At 47.5% G+C, this 12,451-nt stretch overlaps 1 non-coding gene across 1 annotated transcript; it reads left to right on the plus strand.

Annotated features, from left to right (window-relative positions):
* The first annotated feature begins 8,388 nt into the window (after positions 1 to 8,388).
* On the plus strand, positions 8,389 to 8,461 carry TRNAF-GAA (transfer RNA phenylalanine (anticodon GAA)). Its single transcript has one exon. It is a non-coding gene; the product is annotated as a tRNA-Phe (tRNA).
* Positions 8,462 to 12,451: the final 3,990 nt, after the last annotated feature.

Here is a 12,451-nt window from a genome sequence, read left to right on the forward strand (position 1 = left end):
GTTACCCTTTCATTAAGGCGAGGAGGTAGTTACGGGAAGGAAGGACAGTAACACCATCTTCACCTGGCGAGCACCGAAGGCAGTTCACTCTCCCACTCTTGACCTTCTTCGTACGGAAAAGACCAGCTTGATTCCGAGTAGCGCTCCATTCCGCCACTCTTCCTTTTGAGGGAGAGCCACCTCGCCCTTTTTGAAAAAGGAGCCACTGTGCCCAACTCCTCCCATCTCCTTTCGGAAGGGAAAGCCACGTGACTCTTCCCTCTCTCCTCTATGAAGAGGGAAGGGGAAAAAGTCCAGCCTCCGTTGCTGGTCACCCATCCAAATAAGAGATGACCCCTGTGTCTGCTGGTCGCTGCCGACGGCCCAGTACCTCATACTTCGCCACAGTCACACCGGGAGCCTCTGGTGAACCAGCGGCGTTGTCTCTCTTCCACACACACACACACACACACACTGGCGTGAGAAAAGCCTAAGGTGAGACACTGGCCATCTCATACACACACTGCTGTGAGGGACGCCTCTAGTGAGGCAGCAGCAGCGCCCCTCTCACTTACTACTATGAGGAGAGGTTGACTGTGACAAAAACCCCATGATATTACTCCAGGAGGCGCTGTATCCCCCGGCAGCAGCTCTCCGTGCATACTGTTCCCTTTCTGTTCTTACAGAGAACCCTGCCTGGGCTGCTCTGCTATGGAAAAGGAAACGCTACTATGTAACAAAGGTGCCGTGTTACTTATGTTACAGAGGCGTCACACAGCTCATAATACTGTTCCCTTTCTGTTCTTACAGAGAACCCTGCCTGGGCTGCTCTGCTATGGAAAAGGAAACGCTACTATGCAACAAAGGTGCCGTGTTACTTATGTTACAGAGGCGTCACACAGCTCATAATACAGGGGCATCACACAACTCACGGTAGAGAGGCATCACTTAATGTTAAAAAGACGTCACTCGACTCCTGGTGAGATGGGCGAGACGCTCCATATTCCTTCTGGCCACAGCCTCAAGAACTTCCTACGGGTTATGAACACACGCTATCCTGTACCTACCTACAGAAGTTATGATGGCGAACTCCGCGCTGTCTTCGAGGTATAAGACGTCGATAAGTTCCTTCGTCGTGCTCATGTTAGAAGAGCGACGACGAAGAACCTCTTGGAATGTCTGTGAGCCACAAGGTTTCTTGGTGTATAGATTTTTTTTTTTTCTGTTTCAGCGGAGTATTGACCAAAGTTTTCAAGATATGATGAGGACAACAATCTGCCGGAGTCGACGAGTGTGCATCAACAATATCCCAGGAGTGAACAATATACACATCTGTGTACCACTAATTATCTCGCGAGGATGCTCTTCAAGTCGTCCGCCAGACCGCTGTTCCGCCACACCAAGCAGGCTAGGATCTGTGTGGCACATCCTGGCAGAGGGGGAGGAAGCGGGTGACAAACTCCTACGGCGTCCCCCATATCAGAAGAAGTGGGTACCCACTACTCCTGCATGACCGTCTGATAGAGGAAGCGGGCACCGACTCCTGTTGGGCCTTCCGACAGAGGATGAAGCGGGCACGGACTTCTACGAAAGCGCCTGACGTAGGAGGAAGCGGTCACCGGCTCTTGCAGGGTTCCCCGACGTAGGAGGAAGTGGGCACAGACTCTCGCTGGGGTCCCCGACGGAGGAAGAAGCGGGCACCGACTCTTGTGGGACTCTCCGACGGAGGAGGAAGCGGGCACCGACTCTTGCGGGGTTCTCGATTGAGGGGGAAGCGGGCACCGACTTTTGTGGGACTCCCGACGGAGGAGGAAGCGGGCACCAACTTTTGTGGGACTCTCCGACGGAGGAGGAAGCGGGCACCGACTCTTGCGGGGTTCTCGATTGAGGAGGAAGCGGGCACTGACTCCTGCCGGGTTTCCCAACTGAGGAGGAAGCGGGCACTGACTCCTACGGGGCTCCCCGACGGAGGAGGAAGCGGATACCGACCCCTGGCCAGCAGAGGATGAAGGCAGCACCAAGGCACGCGGCGCCCCCGCCCGCCCGACTCTGGTGTAAGCAGAGACAACACAGCGGGGAGTCGATCTCAAGGACCCAGCGACTGTCAAGGCGGTGTCCTCTGACGTGACAGTGAGAGGTGTGGCTGGGGAGTGACTGGGATGTGGCTGGGATGAAATTGGAATGAGGCTGGGGTTCAGCGGGGCGTGGCTGTGATGTGTGTGGCACGGTGTAGCTAAGGTGTGCTTCTAGGGTGACCGATGTGTGGCTGTAGTGTGGCTCTAATATAGCTGGGGTGTGATTAGGGTGTGGTATGAGTGTATATGGGATGTGCCTAGGGTGGGTGTGGCTGGGGGTTTGGCAGGGCGTAGTTAAGGTGTGGCTAGGGTTGTCGCCTTGGTGTGACTGCGACGTGGTTACAGTGTGGCTAGTGTGAAGGTGAGGTGTGGCTGGCGTGTGCTTAGGATGTGGCTGGGGTGTACTTGGACTGTGCTTTCTGCATGGCTAAGGTGCGGCTGGGGTTATGCTGGAGTGTGTCAGGGATGTGGCCTGGGTGTGGCTGGGATGTGGTGGGAGTGTGGCTGAGGTGTGACTTGGGGTATGGTTGAGGCGGCTGAAGTGTGGTTGGTGGTCTGTCTAAGTGTGACCGGGTGTGACTGTGGTGTGGCCGGAGTGTGGCAGGTGGAGTGACCGGGTTTGACTGTGGTGTGGCCGGAGTGTGGCAGGCGGTGTGACTAGGGTGTTTCTTGAGTGAGAAGGGTATGGCTGGGGTATGATCGGGTTGTGGTAGGGGTGTGGCTGGAGTGAGGCTGTGGCGGGGGAACAAGGGTGGTGGAGGGACAGAGCCAGATATGGTGGGTGGAGAGGAAGACAGTTCAAAGAAAATGAAAAACACCAGAGAGGAAAGAACAAAACATAACACAACAAATATGCTAATGATCGTGAGGATATATATCACCATCTGATAAACAATGACGACGATGGAAATAAATAAATAATAAGGTCTAGGAATGTAAACAAATAAATAATAAGGTCTAGGAATGTAAACAAATAAATAATAAGGTCTAGGAATGTAAACAAATAAATAATAAGGTCTAGGAATGTAAAGACAAGGAAAGTGCAACAGAAATGAAATACTAAATCACAAGAATATAAGAAAAAAGAAAATGCTGCCCTACATATGGAGAGGGACAGATCAAGACAATTCCTGCAGTTTTGCGGCCATACTCAGTCAGGTATTACATTTTCCAGGATCATTAACTTCCCATCGGGTGTGGTTAGACTTAACACATCGAGTCTTAAACACACACACACAATATGACAGGTGCTTGAATACCTTTATCAGAACACACTGCCTTACACATCTCCACGCTGGATCTTCCCAGAACGGAAGCCTACGGGTTACCGTGTATGTAGGTGGGGATCTAACCAAAGCCTCCCTCAGCTACACTCGTCACAGCAACGCCACAACACTAGGAATAACATCTACGATTGCCATCGATTGTCTCTGCTAGATAATCTCCCTCCGTGGGACGGCAGCCCCGTAAATCGATTGTGACACATGATCAGAGTTGCGAGGGTTTAAACAGCGTGGAGCAGCCGGGCCCCTAGTCACCGCCTGAAGAAACAAACTGTTCACTCGAGCATTTGGCCCGCAGCAGCCCAGCCCCCTCGTCCTGGTCAAGCAGCTGATGAGTGGCTGCATTAGCCGAGCGGGAGGGCGAGGGGTCATGTTTGGTCCACGTCTGGTGCCCTCACAGGGTGGTGCAGGTGTCGGGGCCCAGAGGTGGGAGGAGGAGGAGGAGGAGAAACAGAGCTGCTGGCCGAGAGAGAGAGAGAGAGAGAGAGAGAGAGAGAGAGAGAGAGAGAGAGAGAGAGAGAAAGTGTATCACAAGCCATCATGATCAGAGCTTTCATGCAGACATCTAGTAACAGAAGTGCAACAGAATCCTTGTCGTCCTGTATTCCCTACCTGCAACCATGACTGTAACAGAGCTGTAACGAGGGCGATATTCAACTGTATTCTTCGTCAAAAAGGACTTTATAAAGGAAGGTTAGCGGAAGGGTTTCAAGTCTGGATTATAAAGGAGTGTGAACTTAAAACCCGACGATGGAGAATCTGAGCATATGGCTGGTGTACTTGAAGCTTCCTAGGAGGGGCCGCTGTTCGTCATCTTAGCCTTGACTCACTCTAAACCCCTGAGAGTAGAAAGCTCATGTGATGGGCTGATTCACCGCTGGGGAATAAGATGAGCAGCCAAGCTGGACATGAGATGGACCAGACGAGTGGTGAAGCACACTGAACACACGGTACGAGCCCTGGGTATGATTTCCTGGCCTTCAACCTGACCCATTAGAGTACGAGGTCAAAGGCCATGCTATCCATCCTACTCTAGGTTGTACAATGGCACTCAGGGGTCACACCGTCGTGTTGGAGGGTTGTACCGCCGTGCTTTAAGGCAGTACTGTCGTATTCAGAGATCGTACCGACCCTGCGCAAGCCACGGTGCGTTGGCCGTGGGGGACTGGCCATCAGCAAAAACCTATTTCTGCTACGTTTTCAATGAAAATCTATCATCATCACCTATCTATCTCTCTATCATCATCATGAATTAAATTCCAGGTAAAAACAGCCTCCGATAATCACTCACACGCACATATACCCGCGCCATGTTACACTGAAACACCGAAAACTATAGTTACAGAAGCCCCCATCTTACTTGTATGTCACTTTCCACACTTATTTCACTCATCAAGCTAGACCAGCCATCCTAAACCACACCACTTACAAAATGAGTCTATCGTTGCTTTCAGATACAATGCAACCTGTCTTTAAGTCTTGCTGAAAATAATCTATTGAAATCGAGATATACAAGTTGAACAGCGTTCCTTCCTTACTATCGCTTGTAAGTACATCATTGTACGTCATAAAGTGCAACACACATCACCCGCCAGCTCACGTGACCCTTGATACAACGAAGGCTCTTGTATCTTATCTTTAGTCTCTTGACCTTCTCGTATCACCGCTCGTACTTCTACTTTACGACTCAGGCGTGTACTTAACGCCTTCAGGTCGCTGATAGCACTACAGTGGGGTTGTCGCAGCTGGTCCGCGAGGGTAACCATTCTGTGGACGTGATTTAAATATTTGTTCCAGGTCAAGAGGGACGGCGACCTGACTCTCCCTCAGGGAGGTATCAGGGTTACGAGAGAGAGAGAGAGAGAGAGAGAGAGAGAGAGAGAGAGAGAGAGAGAGAGAGAGAGAGAGAGAGAGAGAGAGAGAGACCCTCCTAAAAAAATCCCAGGAAAACTTTTTGAAGCAATTCTGAGCCTAAGTTTAGTGGGACACCTTGGAAGCAAAATTCTCCATTACCCAAGAGCACCACCTCAACAACTGCGAGTGAGACAGAAACAACTGCCATCACCGGAGGACAAGGAATACACTCTACAGTTTGACAAAGAGACGGAGGCAAAGCCTTTGGCAAAGTGTGGGTCAACGGCCTACAGTATGATTTACCACAAGCAGGCATCGCCTGAAACCATACTGTGTAAGTTCCTCGACCAACGCACCGCACATATCATCATGAACTCTACAACGTCACCCAAATTTCCAAAAATCTAAGCGGGATACCCCAGGGCAGCGTCCAGTCACCCACGAAATAAAAAAAAACTACCAGACTCATCTTGTGTCGTCCCACGTCGACAAGGGAAAATCGAGCTTGCCCTTCCCACAGTTACTGACTTTATTCAAGTCTTTAATGCATTACTTAGTGCCAAGTGTCTCACAACTTCTGCATACGCCACCCAATTTTGCACAACACCCTCTGCAAGTTATTAGCGACCGCAATGCCCTCCATGAAGTAACCCACCAGCCTTCGTCAGGATGTTACAGGTAGCTCGACCGCAGGTGATTCCTTGCTACGGCCACAGTGCGAACTAACAGATCCTGCGCCAGTAACCTTAAAAAACCTTGGGCACATCAGACCTCTCCAAACTGATTACGTAAATTGTCATCCTGGTCACCTCACTCCTTGCATCCAACAAGGAGTGAGGTGTGACCAACTAGATAACGTGCTTACCACCATGCCTGGCCATACACTACTGATGTATACAGATGGATCTTTGTGGGGAAAACGGTAAGGCCGGCGCTGCCTCTGCTGTTTACAGTAACAAGAACCTTGAATCCCAGCAAGAGAGACTTACCCCTTGGGCTAACTCTACCCACTGCGAACTTTACAGTACTCTCATTGCAATGAGACACCTCCGTCCAGTTGTGAGTACACGCTGTGTTCTTCTTGGACTCCACACCAGCTCCTACAACACCCTCCTGAAGGAGCGCTCTGCAGGAAACTGTTTCATCAATTATTCACTCTGTTTGTAGAGGCCGATAAGGGTGGCCATACTACACAATGTGATGTCTTAACAGCCACAATACACTTAGGGTACAGGTACATGTGGCAAGTTGCGGGAACCCATGATCCTGAACATGACAAATGACGGCTCTGTTCTGCACCTGGTGAACATAAACTACAACACTATTAGCGAACGTCTCAAAATCAGTGATTTTAGACTTCAAGACTTACTGTTTCAACAGCTTTGCGATTACATAATCATTGTTAGTAATATCCTTGAAGACATTGTGACACTACATCCAAAATTCGCCATGCCCTGCAGTATGTAATATCTGATGTAATCATGCCCAGTACAAGCACGTTCTGTAACTACATGTCTAGCGTGTAATGTACCTTCACCTTTATATTACTGTAAATGTTAACAACCCGCACAGTACCAGTACATTCTGTAACTGTATCCCTAATGTGTAATGCATCTTTGACCTTTCATATCGCTATCAGTGTTAACGACTGTACGTTACAGTGTGTCTCTATGATATATTTCAAACTTGCCCGGTGTTACAAAAGTGTTGTTACCTATGATGGTGTCAGTACCACTCACTATCCTGTAATTATGTATCATGTATTTCATGTATCCTAGACCTCCCTCCCCTCCTGACGGGAGGGGTACTCTTGGGGCCCCTGGGCCCCACTTGGGCCCATCTCTCACCCTCCCATGTCCATGTACTGTACCCACTGTACGCTCTGTACTGGCCTCCACCTACCCCTAGATATGTGCCCTTCATCCATACTCCCACTGAAATGATTTGTCTGTGTACATCTAGACAAATAGAAAAAACAAAAAATCTATAACTTATACAGAGGACATTTCTCCACTTAGCGCCGTGAATGTGGACACTCGCCAAGCCGACGACGTCATATAAATAATAGTGTGGAACAACTCACTCCCAGCACATACTCGTTTAGTACAGTCAAAGACAAGCAGACTGGACAAATTCGTAGCGGTTCTGGCAGATAAAAACCAACATAAAGTTACTGTATACCAGGTCCAGGAGGAATATAACCCATCGACCTAACCACAGATGGTAACATGACAGCACAAGAGAGGGGGCTACAGAACCCTGGACCACAGAGTAACATCAAGGGGCACGACAGCAGATCATATCAATAAGAGATCCGCACAAGGAAAAGCGGACCTGACCAATCTGTGTAGATTCTGGCACCTTCTAGACAACCAAAAACTACACCTAGACAAGGTTATGATAACACCGGTCCTAACTCACCTACACTAGCGTCCCTCCTCGTCTCCAGATCACGCATGCTCAAGTTACAGAAGATATTAAAGATAGGGATCAACGATTCGTCACAAGTGAAGAACATCCTTACATTGAAAACACAGTAGAACAGCACCAGCGACTGAACATTACACCAGTCGGTTCATACCTGAGAGAAGCAAACCAGAAAGTATGGCAGGGACTTGAAGACAACGATGATACAAGCTACAGATAAACGCGAGATCTCGTAACTGTACGTACATGGAACACACTTGGTTCCCTCGAAGCCTTAAAACACTCAGGGAAGCTCCAGCCATCCATCACTGTACGCAGCGAACAATGTTTAGCTTAACTAAGTAAATCTTCTTCAAGGAACACAGAAGATACAACACACACACACACACACACACACACACACACACACACACACACACACACACACACCCAGTCTGCCGAGGGTACACAATCAGGCAACAAATCCACGGTTCTAGAAAATCACTCACGTGATGGGCCGAGTTGGCCAGCAGCCTCACCCACGTGCGTCAAAACCTCACACTATCCATATCCACACCTGCGCACACTACCTCAGCCTTCTCTTCCATTCTAAACCATCCTTCCCCTATCCCAACTCTTCATCCTCTTTTGTAACCAATCTATTAAGAGAGAGAGAGAGAGAGAGAGAGAGAGAGAGAGAGAGAGAGAGAGAGAGAGAGAGAGAGAGAGAGAGAGAGATACAAACTGAGCGCTCAGAAATATCATACGTAAGTTACCGCTGTACCTCATGTGCCTAGATAGCTCAGTTGGGAGAGCGTTAGACTGAAGATCTAAAGGTCCCTGGTTCGATCCCGGGTCTGGGCAATCGTTTTATTCGTTCATTCGTTAATCTACTGATTGTCTACTATAAAGGCTCCAACTACAAAAGGAATTCATCATCTAGGCCAAGCCATAAATGTAAAAATAATTGACATAAAGAAAAGGAAGTGAAAAAACAAACGGAAAAGCTCAAGTGATCGTGTAATGAAAAGAATAAAATAAGAGAATGAAAATACCACTATAGATCAAGCAAGAAAACGGGAGGATAGATATATGATGTATTTGAAGGATATTCACTCCAGCTCGGTCGCTTAATAACTCTGCTGATTCGAAGGACGTAAGATGGTTCCGGGCATCACTTTAACAAGTGATAAGTACGAAATATGTATGTATATATATATATATATATATATATATATATTTTTTTTTTTTTTTTTTTTTTTTTTTTTTTATACTTTGTCGCTGTCTCCCGCGTTTGCGAGGTAGCGCAAGGAAACAGACGAAAGAAATGGCCCAACCCCCCCCATACACATGTACATACACACGTCCACACACGCAAATATACATACCTACACAGCCTTCCATGGTTTACCCCAGACGCTTCACATGCCTTGATTCAATCCACTGACATCACGTCAACCCCTGTACACCACATCGCTCCAATTCACTCTATTCCTTGCCCTCCTTTCACCCTCCTGCATGTTCAGGCCCCGATCACACAAAATCCTTTTCACTCCATCTTTCCACCTCCAATTTGGTCTCCCTCTTCTCCTCGTTCCCTCCACCTCCGACACATATATCCTCTTGGTCAATCTTTCCTCACTCATTCTCTCCATGTGCCCAAACCATTTCAAAACACCCTCTTCTGCTCTCTCAACCACGCTCTTTTTATTTCCACACATCTCTCTTACCCTTACGTTACTTACTCGATCAAACCACCTCACACCACACATTGTCCTCAAACATCTCATTTCCAGCACATCCATCCTCCTGCGCACAACTCTATCCATAGCCCACGCCTCGCAACCATACAACATTGTTGGAACTACTATTCCTTCAAACATACCCATTTTTGCTTTCCGGGATAATGTTCTCGACTTCCACACATTTTTCAAGGCTCCCAAAATTTTCGCCCCCTCCCCCACCCTATGATCCACTTCCGCTTCCATGGTTCCATCCGCTGACAGATCCACTCCCAGATATCTAAAACACTTCACTTCCTCCAGCCTCTCACCATTCAAACTCACCTCCCAAATGACTTGACCCTCAACCCTACTGTACCTAATAACCTTGCTCTTATATATATATATATATATATATATATATATCAACCCAGGACCAATTTCTAATAAGAGTCCTGGTGCCACCCAAGGCCTTTCTAAATTCTGTGCTACTTCCAGTGGCAGGGAAAAGTAGACTCCTTTGGAGTAAAAACCCAGACCCAACATGACGTCACTGAAGCTTTGTGACTGGGCTGACATCAGCTCTCGTTACAGTTCAAAGGTTACCAGAAATTAACGTTTTTTTCCTTTCTTTCTGCCACGAACCCATTACATTTAAACTATAGTTGATGAAACTCACTTGGTATGTACACAGATATTTAAGGTGTGTGTGGAGACATTGTATCCCCACATGCATACAGGCCTTTCTAGTTTATAAATCTCTAGAAACATAGTACATCTATCTTTATTCAGCACAATACTCTTGCTCATGCACGCATTTTCTTCCATCCTCCCCCTAAACGCATATCATCAAAGTAATATCAACTCTTCAAAGGCAATAAATGTGCATTAATTGCATACAAATAACCGTGCTTTCGTTTCCTATACACCTCCTGTACCCTGTGTTTACCACAAACACTCAATATACACAGTGCGTTGAAGATGATGATGTTTTATTAACTGGCTCAGAGATGCGAGAAGGATAAAGATGCTGAAACACAACGCGAGTAAGAGGAAGATTCCTGTGTTGGAAAGTGACGGAGAGTCACATTGAATTTGGTAGATTTCTTATAGAAACTGAAATACATGAAAGTGGAAAGGGGGAGTGAGGGTTCCAGACCTTCTCGCCCCTTTTACTTGCCTTCTACGACACACTGGGAACACGCAGGTAGAATTCATCTCCCATACCCATGAAAAAAGTATTTAACAAAAATCTCTCCAGCAAAGCTAAGGGTACTAACTCCTATGTGATTCTCACTACCATGTGGTACTCACTTGCAATACCTTTATATATTTTCCACTCATTGCTTTTCCTCATTGCAGTGAAACACTCACTACCTTTCCCCAATCAACAACAGCTCCCCAAGGCCATGCGACCTCATACACATCATGACATCGGTGTTCACTCTCATCATCACCCTCTCAGCCAGTGACCGGCAGTGTCCCTGCAGACCGTCTTTATGTGACTAAAAAAACTCCCACTCTCGCTCTCCTGGTCTCACACCCCTCACCGCTGATGCATCAGGAACTCAAGCGCTGAGCATTCTATTTTCAAACAAATTATCAGTCACTACATCATTTAAGGTATAAATCTATTGTGTACTCTCCCTTGATTAATAAATTGCAGTTTCTACCTGCGTCAACGTACATCGCTGTCCGCCTACATCAACGTACAGCATTGTCTGCCTACATAGGCATACATTTTTGTCTACCTATATCAGCCTACAGAATTGACTGCATTCATCAACAAACAGCATTGTCTACTTAAATCAGTTTACAGCATTGTCTACCTACATCAGCGTAAAGCATTACTCACTTACATCAACGAAGAACACTGTGTACCCACACCAAGGCACGACATCCTCTCCCTACATTAACGTATAACAATGTCTGCCTACATCAACGTACAGCATCGCCTACATCAACGTACAGCATCGCCTACATCAACGTACAGCATCGTTTACATCAACGTATAGCATAGTCTACCTACACCAATGCACAACAATGTTTGCCTACATCAACATTACAAGTTTAACCACACAGGGAAATCTCCTCGGGAATGAATCATCAGAACTTCTTAACAAGGGGAGACTTTAAAGACCTTGGCTCCGTGTCTGGTTGCCCTCCGGGCTCACGGCTTCCCAGTTGTTTACGCCTCGCAAAAGCCACGTCCGACCCGAAAGACCTTTCTGTCCTCACGTCTGGGAAGATGTATCGCACATCCCCGGCCCGTCCTGACGCCAGCCATCCCATCCTAAGGTTAGACATTGTCTCAACGGCTTGGCGGCCGCCCCCAGCTTCAGTATTTATCAATCCTTTCATCATATCATTCCTACCCTCAGCGGTCCTCTGAAACTGCCTTCCCCATACCTCACTTGTTACAGTCCACACACTATATATGGTCTCAACTCCACTCCTGCTCATCAGTGCACTATTGAAAACCCTTACGTCGCCCATCCTCTTCTCTCATCGGTGATTCATCGTTCATTGCCTTTATGGATCTCGTTTACTATAATGTATCTACTTTTTCTTTTCCTTCTGCTGGTAACCTGCAGTGTCAACACAGGACAGACACACGTCCGTCCCCTGTGGTCACACTGCCCATAATAACCTGCTGGGCAAAGCTTGTTATGAGAGTGTGTTGCGCCCAGTGCAAGTGCAGCTCTGACTCTACTCTAGCATCTTGATTCTGGTCTTCCTATAAATCTTTTACACACACACACACACACACACACACACACACACACACACACACACACACACACACACACACACACACATACGAGTAAAGACATGGTGCAAATATACAGGGTTAAGAGACGGAGCAACATAAGCGTAAAACTCTCTCCCCGTAACACGCCAATAGTATCAGTCACACAGACTTATAAGGCATCAGTACAAGCGAGGTCAGTCACCTCCCTCACCATCCCATGGTGACCGTCATCACCACAGCAACCATAAACCTAACCTGACCCGACCCACTGGAATGAATCATGTCACTACTTCAACTGCACTGATCTATACTCCCAGTGAACTGTGCCTTGGACAACACATGTATGCTTCCTTCCTGTACACAGACAACCGTATTGGGACG

The sequence above is a fragment of the Panulirus ornatus genome, chromosome 3 (assembly GCF_036320965.1).
Source record: "Panulirus ornatus isolate Po-2019 chromosome 3, ASM3632096v1, whole genome shotgun sequence".
Taxonomy (NCBI): domain Eukaryota; kingdom Metazoa; phylum Arthropoda; class Malacostraca; order Decapoda; family Palinuridae; genus Panulirus; species Panulirus ornatus.